This window comes from Buteo buteo, chromosome 15 (genome assembly GCF_964188355.1).
Source record: "Buteo buteo chromosome 15, bButBut1.hap1.1, whole genome shotgun sequence".
NCBI classification, from domain to species: Eukaryota; Metazoa; Chordata; class Aves; order Accipitriformes; family Accipitridae; genus Buteo; species Buteo buteo.
The window spans coordinates 3326233-3340932 of NC_134185.1; positions in this window are offsets into that span (position 1 = coordinate 3326233).

Below are 14700 nucleotides of genomic sequence, written 5' to 3' on the forward strand. Positions count from 1 at the left end.
TATACATAATATATATTATATATTAATATATATTTTTTTATATATATATATATACACACACACACCAGACAAGGTAACTGCAAAGATCTCTTCTGGCTTTTAATATCTGCCTTAAGTTTTTTACTGTATATATATCAGAGATATTGATATGTCTTCTTGCAGCACTTTATCTTATCCTAGAAGTCTTAGGATATAGGAACCTGTAAGAGTTTTTTAAGTCACCAGTTATTGGGCAACTAACAAATAAAGACTGGATTTCATATTCTGTCCCTGCACTACAGGTAACTAGAATGACTACTGGTAGATGTGCTGTTATCATCAGTGATGTTAAAGCACCAACACAATATCTAATTATCCCAAGAGCCACTGTTTTTATTTAAGACTTGTACTCTTGCAGAATCCATTCTTTATGTATATGTAATATTTCTGAATTTTGGAAAAAAAATCAGATTAATGTTTGAAGGCAGTCTCACTTCTCTGACTGTATGTATTCAGTCAGCATTCCATAGCAACACCATATCCAAAAGCTAAATAATGAATTGCCCTGGTATCTGGAAATCAGGATAAATATAATAATCGGAAACTTTTTTCCACAAGAACACTTTTAAAAAAGCCCAACATAATGATGGCAACAGGAGATGGAATACCCTGCATATCCTTGTACTGATTGGGCTGGAAATAAACTCCAATATGTATTCACGCTTAAGAAATGTAAAGGAAAAAAAAAAAGTGTGGCTTAAAACTTAAAAATGGCAACCAAAAAATGTGCTGTATTGGTGAAGCCTATTTTTAAACTATGGCCTTGGTTTATATACCATATTAATGACTGCTTGCTATTCACTAGAAACATTATTTTCTTACTTTCTTTTGCATGTCATAACTAACCACTTCGTTCTGGGTTTCTATGTAAATAACTCATGGTTCTCCTTTTAAATTCCAGTGTTATATTTGTAACGTTCCAAAATTTTTGTAGTTATTTTTGGAGTTTCCATTTGAGGGGTCACTACTGACTTGCTTTATGCAAGATATTCCTAAAACATGAAGGACATACTGTGACAGATTTCTTTCAAAAAACACAGACATTGAGTAAAAGGATTTGGAAAAAAAAGAACTGAAATAAAAAGGTGGCCCCAGTTCTTAACTAGTACAGACTGGTGCAGCTTCATTGACCGCTGTCTCTATGTGTCAAAGGTATCAAATACTTCATTAATGTCTTCAGCGTGCTGTTTGTTTCTTTATCTGTGAAAGAATTTGGCAATTCATTTTCACTTCAATGGCTAGTTCCCTGGATCATAGCAGTATATTAAATATGTATTTGCTTTATGTAGCAACAGTTCACACATGTGACTGGATAATGGGCATAAAGGCCTGTGCAGCTGGAAGCTGAATGAAATCTCTGCATAGCAATGGAGTAACAACACTCAGGGCGCTGCTGCAAATTGAAGAGTCTGCAAAAGGTTGAAGAAGTGAGCCCTCTGGTTATGAATTCATCAAGCCTTTTCTCTCACCATGCCTGACTGTCTCATATTCTCGCCTTCTATGCAGTTAAGATGCTATCTCTTCTATTCATAGCACTCAGAGATGGAACTCAGTACTTTGGCACAAGTAATAACTTCTGTAGACTAAAAATGTATTAATTGCATTGAGGGTAAAAACCCCAGCCAAAACAAAAAATAAACCTTTGCATACACAGTGCTCGCTAGAGTAATAATTGCAATTAGACATGTACATCAAAAGAACAATTCATCTTTGGAATAAATGTTTCCATTTTCCTCTTAATAATTTCTACTTATGTTAATAGAAACCTACATAAGGCCTTAAGATGGAAAATGCACTGTAGAAAATTGAAAGTATAGTTGTAATAAACTGCAACATTTGAAAGATACTTGCTACCATGCAATTTTCTTTATTGAACTTGATCCCCAATACATGCTACAAGCACCAACTGCTTGATTAAAAGAAAAAAAAAAGTTACAAACAACAAGCACAAAAGCTCAGATCTGCAAAAAGCTATTTAGGCACTTAATTCTGTTTGTTTTGACAGGTGTTAAGTGCTTACACACTTGTGTGGATCTGAGTCTTAATATTTACATAGCACTCTACATGGTCAAAAAGTACCTCAGAATTTTCATATAATTAATCCATAAAACACATGTATAATTCCCACTTGATAGACAGGTAAACTGTAGCACAAAAAAATTACTTGCAACGTACACAGGTAGGTAGCAGGTACAGAATTGGGACTCAAGACCTGGTTACACTTCACCAAGCACATATTCTCCCACTCCACACAAATTTCTTGTAATTGAAAGATAAACCAACAAAAGTTGCAAACAACACGATGACACCTTCTCTGCTTCAACCAACATCTAAGCACAGCAGACTTCCGTGTTAATGAATTTCGTGATGTGTCTAATGACACTTATGAGTTAGAAGACATATGAGTGTTTCATTCATAACTGGATTTCCTTGGGTTTGGGTTTTGTTTTGTTTTTCTGGCACTCGGCTTTAAAAGTCTCCCTCTGTGTTTTTTCTGTGAATGTAATTACTAGTTTTGTTATCTGAGACTTTATATTTCATGTTCTCTAATGCAATTCAATTTACAGTTCCTAACAGCAAGGGGTGAGTTTTCTCAGTGACTAAGTAAAGAGACTGATAGACATGATTACTCTTGAAGAGAAGAAAGAAAGAAAGAAAGAAAGAAGTGATTCTGGGAGTACAGTTCTCTTTGTTTCTAAACAAGGGGACTCATGATCAATAAAGCTCATCAAACAAGACACAGCTACGAAGAAAATAGTTTTGATCATGGTTATGAAGAGTTTACTCTAAAATTTGGAGGACCAACAGAGAGAAACTCATAAAGCAGGAAACCAAGTTAATTGCATCAAAGGGAATAAAAGTCTTCCTTGAACAACAAATGCTACAAAATAGAAGTGGCATTCCAGACACCAAGAGATTTGCCTACGCTGCAGTAGCGCAGAAACACCTCCGCTAGCAGACTAGCTAGCACCGGTAACAGGGTTCGTACAGCCGTAACTACACTGAAGTCACCACAGGTTGCAACACTTGACTGACAAGTAAGTAAATCAATCCATGCCCAGCCCCCTAATGCTGTGTGTATATTGATAGAGGTCACCAAGATACGTGGCTTCAGTTCAGCGCTGTTATGTTGGTGTTATACTGATTTTATCGCTATGCCTGTAGTAAGGCTATGCATGCCCGTTTTTGTAATACAAACATCCTTCTTTTCTGGTAGTTGAATTACTGGGATCAAACCCTACAGTATCTACAGCATCGTTAAATGACTGAGCAAAAAACATACTGAGAAAATATCAGCCAAATCATCCATGTTTTTTCAGACCCTTCTGAATATTGCATCAATTAAACTTCTTGCATCCCTTACTTCTACTAAACTGGTATAATGTATGCTGTCAAGTGAACAGAAAAGCTTTATCTTATGTCATAAGCTTCTGTAAAATATTTACTGAATTAGGGACCACCTGTCTTTTTGACAATGTTTAAGACTCTAGTTAATTAAAAAATTAAAGTCTTTAGTGCTAATTTTTCATGTTTTATTAAAAAAATAATGTAAAATATGATGTGCTCAGTACAAGATGCATATTGTAAACCAGCATCTATCTTACTACATACTCATACAGGAATGATTAGCTCAAAGAAGCAAACATGGTTGGATGAGGTGACTTCTCAGTCACTTGTATTTCAGTCCTTCTGCCACAAAAGCTAGGATTTCTTGCATTGGATATAAATGGGGGAAACATGATCAACCCACCTCTATTCATGTGTACTGCAGTTCAGAAAGAACCCGGTGTTCCCTGGGGCAAATTAATTGTTGTTGGCAATATGTGCTGCTGTTGTTGCTACAAAGGGCAAGGTAATGTAGTAATATTTTACTAGTGTCAGATAGTGTTGTGCAGTAAGAGGCTAGGGCAATTTAATGCAATGCCATTTATTTATAATGGAAGTCTGAATCTCCATCCACTGAGCTATAAACTTGCATTTTGCTGGATATAGAGTCTATTTCCCTAGATCACTGAAGCTATTAAAATCTGAAGTTATTGATATGGAAACCTGTTGCTGAGTTCTTTAGATCTATCTAGTTCTCTAGCACATATATTTTGGAGGTCTTATATGTTTGTTTCTTTTTTAGGCTTTATGGTATACTTAAGCCTGCCACACAGTCACTATTTATCTTATTGATGATGTAATAGAAAATATAGCTTTAATAGCCAAATGGGACAGAAGTTCTTACATGGTATAAACTGATTTATCTTCAAAATTAGCATATTCTCACTGACCCTGCATGTTTTAAGAAAAGGGTCAGATATAATTTTGCAAGACAAATTTTCACTGTCGGAGTCATACTGGTATTATATAGTGGAAATTGGCATATAATTGTCATCATTGAACTGAAAAGTTTCATATTAAGTAATACCTAGAAACAATGAATAAAGATAGTCAAAATTTGTTCCTGCAGTTCACAATAATTTAAGCTATGCAACACATGTATTGTAATGCTATCTCTCTCTTCAAATCATGCTGTTTCAGAGCATTATCCAAACACCACAGAGGAACCGAGATGAATTCAGATCTCTGTTTTTGATATGTCTAATGTACTCATGCCCACTGGATGATAAACTGTGGTTACAATAAATCATATCCCAATACGGTTTACTAAAAGAGTTCTATGTCTCACCAGAACCTTAGCAATACCTACTGCTTTTATAATTTTCTTTCTCACTGCCAACAATACTGCTCTATCAGGTCTTTTTTTTTTTTTTTACTCAAGGCAGAGTTCACTTATTTAAAACTGCTTATATGAAACAGAATCTGTATCACGGTATCTAATAGGTAAAGCTTTTACTGAAGTGGCTCTAATTCACAGCAATACTAAATATACCGAGGACACCAAATTTCAAAGAACGGAAGTAGTAACAGATGCATGTATAGTGTGAGAACAAAATAGTCCAAGATGCTTTTCCTAAGGTTAGTACAAAGGTTGTTCTCACAGTCCCAGACATTTCACAGACAACAATGCCATTTTGGATGTTCTCCCACTAGTTCTGCTAACAGCTAGATAGAATTCATTCAAAATCTGCCCACAATCTTAAGTTTAATAAATCTGTCTCAAATTCCATCTTGGCAAGACCAGAGAATACACTGAATACTGAGCCCAAACTATCAACTATGACTACCTCTGATGATGCAGGTGGCAGATAGTCCTCACATCCTATTGGATTTTACATCAGTTCTCTGCATGGAGAAAGTGCAGATAAGAAGTGTAAGCAAATACACACAGTATATATTCATGCTCTTTTTTTCTCTAGTTATAACCTTTTTCCTATTGAAGACATTGAACTTGTTGGATCAAATTAATTTTTGGTCCAGGACCATTAAAATCAGTACAACTCAAAAAAAAAAAAATTTGATGAAATTTTGGAAGCCTCTTAGTGTTATGCCTAAGGCTGAATCACAGTCAGTTATTACAAGAGAAAACAGCTCCTGCATTTACCATCAGGAGTCCTTAGCTTTCAGCCAACATTAAACAGAACTGTCTGTTCCCCAAAATATTGGTTAATGGGCTTTTGTTTTCACCAGGACTTTCCACGTTTGCATATCACATGTCGATGGTTACAGCTCAGGCATGTTGCCTAGAAAGCAGCAACATGTATTCCTGGGTAATACAAACCTAAGGAAATTATGGACAAAAGCATTACAAGGGGCAAATTGTATCTGTTGAACCATGTCTGTTTATATCACATAAGACCTAGACTAATGTGCAATGATATTCCCAAAGATGATTACCAACTGTGAATTAAGAAGGCGTATTCCATTCATGCAGCACTTTGTTCCTGCAAGCAGAATTTGGGGTAACTGTGCTTTAAATACCTTTTTAATTGTTCATGGCAATGACAGTAATAGTACTATTGACAAAAAGAAAAGCAAATGGAAATGTTATTATATCCAAGTGCAAATATAACAGGGAAGTAAGCAGGCTAGAGACACTTTTCCTCTACTCCTAGTTAGTAACAATCCGTTCAATATTAGTGCTCTCAGAAATGTATTGTGGCTGTACTCACCACCTTTTGCAGCTTTCCTCTTCTTTTCTCATATATATATTACAATTTCATGTGCCCTATTATAAAGCATAAAAATCATAAGTCACCCACCTATTGGGTACACAGACTTCAATCCAATAAGATCCAAGCTGTGAACCAGACCATGTGGTCATCATGCTCTGCACTTTTCCAAAAGTAGCAAAGTTCAAAGCCTTTCTGTTGTTAGCCTTGCGGTTTCTTTGGTGGCTGAAGTAAAGCACAACTCTCCAAAAGTGACAGTGGTGAAACTCCTGATTTTTGTACTCAGTTAGCACTTGTCTGAAGAAAAGGCCTGATATCTCCCTATCAATGGAGCTGAGACAACAGATCCCGTACCTTGACAGAAGGAAGAAGTCAGCAGCACAGAGGGTATGTTAAAAAGAAGTAGTTACAACTCCTCTCATTAAGTTAGACCATCAGGTGATCATGTAAACAAGGAGCATAGGGCAAGATGGAGAAAAGGTGCAAAGGAGCAGGGGCTCATCCCTGCGAGTTAGCTCCTTCGGCTGAACAATGAAGGTTCCAGTACTTTCTCGCTTTATGAGGAGGAAGAATAGACCGTCATGTTTTGGGGGGTAGTTTCTTTTTTTCAGTGGCCACAGCCAAAAATCCAGGATTCGTGCTGTTTGGGCCTCTGGACTTTCCAGGAAGATATGACTTAATATGAATATTATGAATATTATATCACATGGGGCAGACCTACTTTGTATTCAGACCTCTAAAAATCAAAGGCACTTTGTCTCTGTAATGAAGACGGTAAAGTATGATAGAAATGATGCAAGTAAGAATTATTCAGTGTTACACATTCATTCAGGAAAAAGAAAAAAAAAATCCCAATCATGTTCAGACATTTTTATTTGAGACATTTCTACAGATGAAGCCCTTTGGGTAGCATATTCTCACAGGATCAAGAAGTTAAAACCATTTTTGTTCATGCTTAACTGAAAATGAATCAGTACATGCATTCTTAATTTTATTGGCAGAATGTAATAACTCTGTAATCTTAAAATTTACAACACAGAATAATGCCAACTATTTAATAATAAACATCTCAACTGGCATTATAATTTTCAAGACCAGAGACAGCTGTATTCCATCAAATTTCCTTTTGTATACAAAGAAAGATATTAATAAAGAAGAAAAAAACAGTTTAAAATCAATGCCTGTCTAATTTTGTGAAACTATTGGGATCTCTCAGTACTTTGATACTTTATGCATTAAGTCACTCTAAAAGATTGCAATGCTTTGTGAGAAGTTTCAAGGACACAATGAAGGAGAATTAAATTATCGAGTAATGTTACTGCTTGTTCTTATATTTACATTTATCCTGGATGAAGGTAATTTATTGGGGGGGAGGGGGCAAAGAGAACCATACATCACGCTAATGCAAAGTCCATGACAAATTTGTCCTTCATGCTGTGACTGGACACTGTCAAGCAAGGTTTACAACCTTTTTATCTCTATCTAAGCAAAGCTGCAGTATTTAGCTACCTCAGTTGTCACTAGTTACAATATTTTTCCCCTGTTTATATTTATGAGGAAAAGGAGGAAAACAATTCATCCGTTAAAAAGAAATAACCTCTAAAGCATAACCTCCAGAATCTGATGTATTGATTCTCTTATGTTTCCCCAGATGGCAAAGTGGTGAAACAGAACCAAGAACACCCAGAGGCAGTTGCTGCAGCTTCTCTGTGGAGAATTTCAGGAAGGAGAAGCTTATGCTTTCATTGTCCATAATATTGTTTGGGTTCCTTTTACATTACATGCATACAAATTCCCCTGTGAAATCTGTGAGAAATGAGATTTAAAATAGACTGCAGTCATGACTAAAGAGCTGTCGGTGAAACCCCTGGTCTTAGTGCAATGCTGTAGAGGAGGTACTCAGACTCAGATTGAAATCTCACCGACGTAGAACAGAACAGCACTGTGAAACAGACTGCTGGACAACAAGATTATGACAAATCCACGATGTTTTATTTTTGCAACCAGGAGCTAATTTAAATTCAATTTCAAGAAAATTTCCTGTGCAAAAACTTAATCTTATTTTCATTGATATTCTACCTATCGTAGAAAAGGCCTAGAATAGAAGCTTTGTTCCTGAGAAGTTACGTTGTATTCTAAAACACGTGAATAATCACACATTATTTGTCCTCTGGAAATTAAGGAAGTACTTTTAATATAGTGTTCACATACTCCAGTATTCTGAATTGCAAAAGGAACCAAAATGAAATGAAACTAGAGGGGATAAAAACCAAACCCAACCCTTTGCAAAGACAGTAAAGTATACAGTTATAGTTAATTCTGCCTCTAGCCACGTTATTTCCCACTGTTTTTTCCAGCAGTATTTCCATCTCTGTCATTTCATCTCAATAGCTCTGTCTGTTTCAAAGGCAGGGATGCTGTTTTATGCCTGCTGCACCGCAGAACTCTCAGCCATATGGATTGTCCCACAGAGACCCCTATGGGCTCCTAGAAAGGCTTTGCAGCCCACATATGGTCCTTTTAAAGCTATTCTGATCCTTTCTAGACCCGATAAACCTCATAGGTAATAAGAGGAGAGGACAAAAAAAGCCCCAGTGCTGCTACAGATCATAAATGAATATAAACGGACTGCCATCATGAACATCCTGTTTATTAAGGGATATAGAATCAATGGGATCAGTGCATCTGCTAATGAATCTGGAAGCTTCCCCCCCCCAAAAGGAAAAAGAGGATAATAGCAATAATGAAAACATTTAGACATTATGCACTGGATAATTTTTTCTGGCCAGAATTATTACACAGCTCTAAGCAAAACCTATTACATTGTGGGAAAAGGACCAAAACTATACAATATTTCTTGTGAAAACACTCTGGGGAATTTATACTTTTAAAAGGGTTTTTCATTAAGACAGGATCACCTTTAATTGAAGCATCAATGTTTAGTGTATTTTTATATCTAAGTTTTATTGTGGAACATCACCTTTGGAAGCGGAGCAAGTAAATGCAGCTGGATATCAAAATGGGTGATACAGGGAACTGCTCAAAAAGTTGATAATTATCTATAGAACTTGGCAGAACCTGGCACCTCTGAAGTTTAGCTGGTTCTCCCTTACCTGTGCTGGCTTACTGGGGAGGCAGAACTACTATCATCTTTTCCAGGGATTGCATAGTTCTCTTACTAATTCCCTTCAGGTTCCTTCTCAAATCAGCAGTTGGGTTCCTACTCCCTAATGTACGCAATACCTTTTATCCCTTTTTAATAAACTTCGATAACAGACTGTAGAGATTCTGTGTGCAATTACACTTCTCAAATGCCCTCCCCAAAACATTTGAAAATGTACTTTTATATGTTATGGTGCAAAGACTTTCATAAGTATTTCAGTAAACGATACAAAATAATAAAATATTGATCTTTTATCAGTTTAAATAATACTTATCTACCTTTAGATTACCAGTAATCTCTCTGTAAAACTCAAAATAACAATTGTACTGGCCAGAATGTGTATATAGCAATCTTGCGTAAGGGATGCTGGAGCAATTCCGTAGGAAGCATCAGTAATCATTCATGACCCTTCTGGACAGACATAACACACACATGCAAATGTACATCACAGCCTCATGGTCTTTCTCGTACTGCAGCAGCAGTAAAACCACAGGAATAGTATAGGAGTACAGACTTATCAAAGGGCAGCCTTTCTCTGATCCTTCCTTGACCAAATTTCTTACTCTAAGAGAGTTTTACATCAGCAGTGGCATCAAGAAGTTCTGTTGCTGTAGAATTCACCAGACCTTGAAAGTCTTTTTATGGATGTAGACCTACTATAAACTCAGAACATTCAGTCCAAGTTCTGCATTTACTTTTAATGTAAAAGTACTGCTGAAATCTTAGCTTGATATTTTTCTGTCCAACACCTTTCAACAAAGTCCTGATTTGCTCTGCATCACTTTACATAGAGCACCGTTCTTTTATGGCCTATGTGCAGAATTATGTTAATGGACTGCACTCACTACAATTAAAAGAACGTCCCCTTATAGCAGCTGGTGCCATAAGTGAATGATTAAAGACTTTTGTCATCAAAATGCTGGATAGGTCATACAACAGTATACTGTAATACTGCAAATGTGTGCTATGCAATATGTAAGCATTTAAATTCCTTCTGATATACTTTTCACCATTAAATTGTTTAGATAAACAGAATTCTGGACTTCCACCAACCATTCAGACATGAAATACTATCAAAGCAAACAACAAAATAATTCTGTATGGGTTTATGCTGTGCTTAAGGCCGCTTGTAGCGAGGTTGCACTAATTGGATCAGGTAAAAGGAGGAAAACATCAGAAATGTCAGTTTGACTTGATTGTCTTTTCTGAATTTCTAAGAGTGGCTGCTGGAAGAGACTTGAGCTGCCTTAGGGTACCTAAAGGCATTGGATGTCCACATTTAGGCACCTGGATGATGCACAAAGTGTATGAAATGCCTGGACAAGCTCCTCTACTAATAAATCTCATAATACATATACTGGTTTGAAAACTTGAAATAATTCTATACAGTTGCCTGAAATGTGTCTTTATAGCTTATAGACATCATTACAAAAATAAACGTATTCCCCCATTCCTTTAGGAAAATATTTGCCACCCTTGTTTACTTTTGTAACAGTTTAATTAATGAAAGTGAATACTAGACTTGAAAAGCTAGAAAATCTCAAATTCCTTACTGAAAATGAAAAACAGGGCAGAGGCTTTATGGGATTTCTGTTTCACATAATTTCCTTGATGCTTCCACTTTTTGCACAACAATATAACTATTATTTTTGTGCACAGTGTACACAGAACCTGGATGTATTTCATCTCTGCTATGAAAGAAAGCAGTTCCTAATACATTCCATTTGCCTTGCAAACCCTAAACCCCTTAACTCTAAAATGCTCTGTCAAATATTTAGTATTTATACTTCAGTTTGGTATCTATGCTCCAATTCTAATTTTATTCAGGATGTGATACCTTTTGAAAGGTACTAACTAAGGAAAAAGAATGTAATCTCCTAGTTGCAGACTGGTATAATTTCTTTAGCTCTCCTAATGGCACACAGACTCTCTCTGAACCTTTTTTTTTTTTTTTTGGTGAAGTCTGACAAAACTCACAGTATGAGGACTGAGAATTAATGGTGCCTCTACTAGCTCAGTTCCAAGTCTAGTTATTGTATTTATCTTAGATATATTTAATCATTGAGCTCATTATGAAGACCTATATAAAAATGTCTTACTGGATATATAAGGACTGAATTTTCTTTCTGTATTATCCTAGTGTTTACAATAAAGACAGAAATTACATTTATTTGCCATGGTGTGCCCTGTTTAATTTATGCTGATTATTATATATCTTTATTCATATACAGTTATTAGGCAACATCTTCTGTTTCCCCAGCATAAATTGAGTTTAACTCCTCTTGCTTTAATAGATTTTTGCTGTACATACCGTGGTGGCACCGAGAACAGCACTTTGCTCAGTGACGTTCTGCAGATGCTTTCAAATCTCTTCCTGTGCGGAATCAGGACACAGGCTGAGTGTGCAGTCTGCATCTGAGCCGGGAAAGCTTTTGTGCTTTCTCCAGGAGAGAAAGCTTGCGTGCTCCAGTTGAACCCATACTCCTGACTGGCTTCAAGAGTGGCACAGAGCTTGGAGGTAAGGAGTCCTGACACACTAAAAATACCCAAAATATTACATGGAATATTATATGCACAAAACCTAACCTTTGGAGATTTCTTTAGAAAAAAAAGTCAGACATGGGTTTTATTCCAAAAGAAGCGTAACTTTTCTATTGGCCATTTTTGGTGATATAAAATGACATTTAAACCTAAACAGGAATATCAAAGCTTCTTCCAAAAACTGAAATATAACAAGTTACCAGAAGATAATAAAGGCCTTTAAACAATTGCAAAATGGCTACCTGCTCCATTGGAAGCTGCCCTGTTTTGATTTTAAAATGGTTGTGAGAAACGCAGCTCATGCCAAACAAAGGCCAAGGCTATGAATTTAAACGTCAATATTCATTTTCTAGTAGAATGCAAATTAATACATGTAAAATAAATAAAAAAATAACTTAGTTACTGCAAACTCCTACATTAGCTTTAGGATTATTCTACTTTTGTTGCTTATTTGAAGGAAAGGATGCTTACATTGCTTATGTTTGTGGGATGGTGATAAACAAAGACAAAAACTAAAACACTTTAACCCCACCTTCCTTCTTCCCAGCCTCCACTTCACTCACTTCACACCTCCTCCCCTCCCCTGAGCAGCGCGGGGGGACGGGGAATGGCGGTTGAGGTCAGTCCATAACAGCCCCTCTCTGCTGATCCTTCTTCCTCACACTGTTCCCCTGCTCCAGCGTGGGGTCCTCCGTGGGCTGCCGTCCTTCAGGAAAAAAAGCCCTGCTGCCATGTGGGTTCTCCAGGGGCCGCAGTTCCTGTCAGGAAAACCGGCTCCAGCCCAGTCTTCTCCACCGGCTGCCGGGGAACCTCTGCTGAGGTGCCTGGAGCCCCTCCTTCCCTCCTCCTCCTCCTCCTGGGTGCTGGCAGGGCCGTTTCTCACACTTTTTACCTCACTCCTGACCGCCCGTGTCACGTTTCTGCCCTCTCCCACCCAGGTTTTCCCCCCGTTGGCTGCGGGGCTGAGCCGGGCCCGGCGGTGGGCGGGTTGGAGCCGGCTGGAACCGGCTGGAACCGGCTGTGTCCGGTGCAGACCCTCCTCACAGAGGCCGTCTCTGCGGCCCCTCACCGCCAGCCCCGGGGCACCTGCACCCAGTAGAGACCTCAAAATTGTGCTTGATTTCCTCTAAAATAAAGTCTATTTTTCCAGTAGACTCCTACTTTGTAAGAACCAGCTTTAGCTCTGTCCCTACCATCAATGGATCCTGTTAGCAATGTCACAGAAATTAAGGAGGACTTAAGCACCTAAATACATATAAAGCTGCTTCATAAAAAATACTTAAGTTTTAACTACCGTAAAAAAGATTGTATCCGTTGCTGTTAGCAAAGAAATCACATGAAACTATACATGTTTCCTGTGAGTCTGTCAATGGAGACGTGATTTATCAAGGTCCTTCATCCCATCAGCTGAGCCATAACTGTGATTGAGAAGATGGAGTCAGGGAACACTGTGAATCCCTTAGATACCTGGGCTAATTGGAAAGTTCTTGTATTTGCTGATTAATTCTAGAGATGCATCATTACGTGCAGCAATTTTTATTACAACCATAAAATATAATGTTGACCTGTCATCAGAGATGAAGAAATATTTAAGTACAACTGGACAATCCTATTCACTCTAGAAGTATCTTCTTCTCCTGACATGTCTTCATTATGCTTTATAGCATTAATTAGAGGCACAATATAGAAAAATATTTCAACTGTCTCAGATCCCAGACAAAAGTAATATGCTTTTCCCACCAACGTGAGCTAACATCTATATTGAAAGTGCCACTGGAGCATATGAGAATACTCCTTGGACTGTCTATACTCCTATATAGTACAGGTTGTCACTGTTTTACTGGATGGATGTCTTGTATTGTGGAGCAATAACCAACAATATTTTGTACTGTAGATTACAGAACAAGTCTGAATTGTTTTGGGTGAACTTAGTTTCTTCAATAACAATAGAAATCTCAAAGCATTTACTGACAATAAATTGATTAAAAGTATTTTGAGCCCATGTTTACTTAGGGGAATACCTCTGACTTGTGGAGACAGGACAGTTACAGGTAGGTTTCAGTTAGAACAAGATAATGTACAGTTACCTAGGTGAGCTAATCAAACCTTCAGATACAATACTCTTTCCCTTTAAAAAATAATTGGTCTCTGTGTATCACATTGTTAATTGTCTGGCAACTAAGGTGAAAATATTCACAGGGCCAAAGAACTCTCTGCATTGAACACTTCAGCCTTTTGCAGCTCTCCCCAGGCTATACCTGCAGAATAACACGACTAACTGCTATAGTCCAAGTGAACTTGATACTGGATAGGCTCAGCCAGCCATAATTGCTCTTTTGCAGCTGGAAGGCTTGGCTCATTTTTTGCTACAAAACATTTAGTTATTTGTGTGGCAGATTTTATGTGGAAATTAGCCTTCAGATGATCTGGACTGTGTGGCACAGACGCACACAGACGGAGTGTTTAAAAAAAAATATTTTCTGCGATCTTGGCACTGGGCAACCTTTGCACGGAGAACGAGACTCTCAAACAGGACAGTCAGTTGCTCTACAGATGGAAAGAGGAATCTCTGTTGCATGCATCCTTGCAATGGTGTCTTCAGCTGCATCGCGTAAGTCCTCCCAAATTCCTGTTCTGCTCAGTTCATAAATTCCAGCTGGCCCATGGTCCTACATGGCCGCTCCAGCTACTGGCTATCTTAACTACCCATAAAACCTCTCCTAACTGTCTTCCCTATGTACAAAAGGCTGGCCTACATAACTATTTCTGCATCTGCTGCAACCGCCTCTATTGACTATTTACAAACACCTTATCTATGTACAATTTGGTTTGTTCTAGCAGGAAACACGCAAGAGAATCTCTGGAAGGGCCAGATTATCCACTCAGGATTTTAATCAA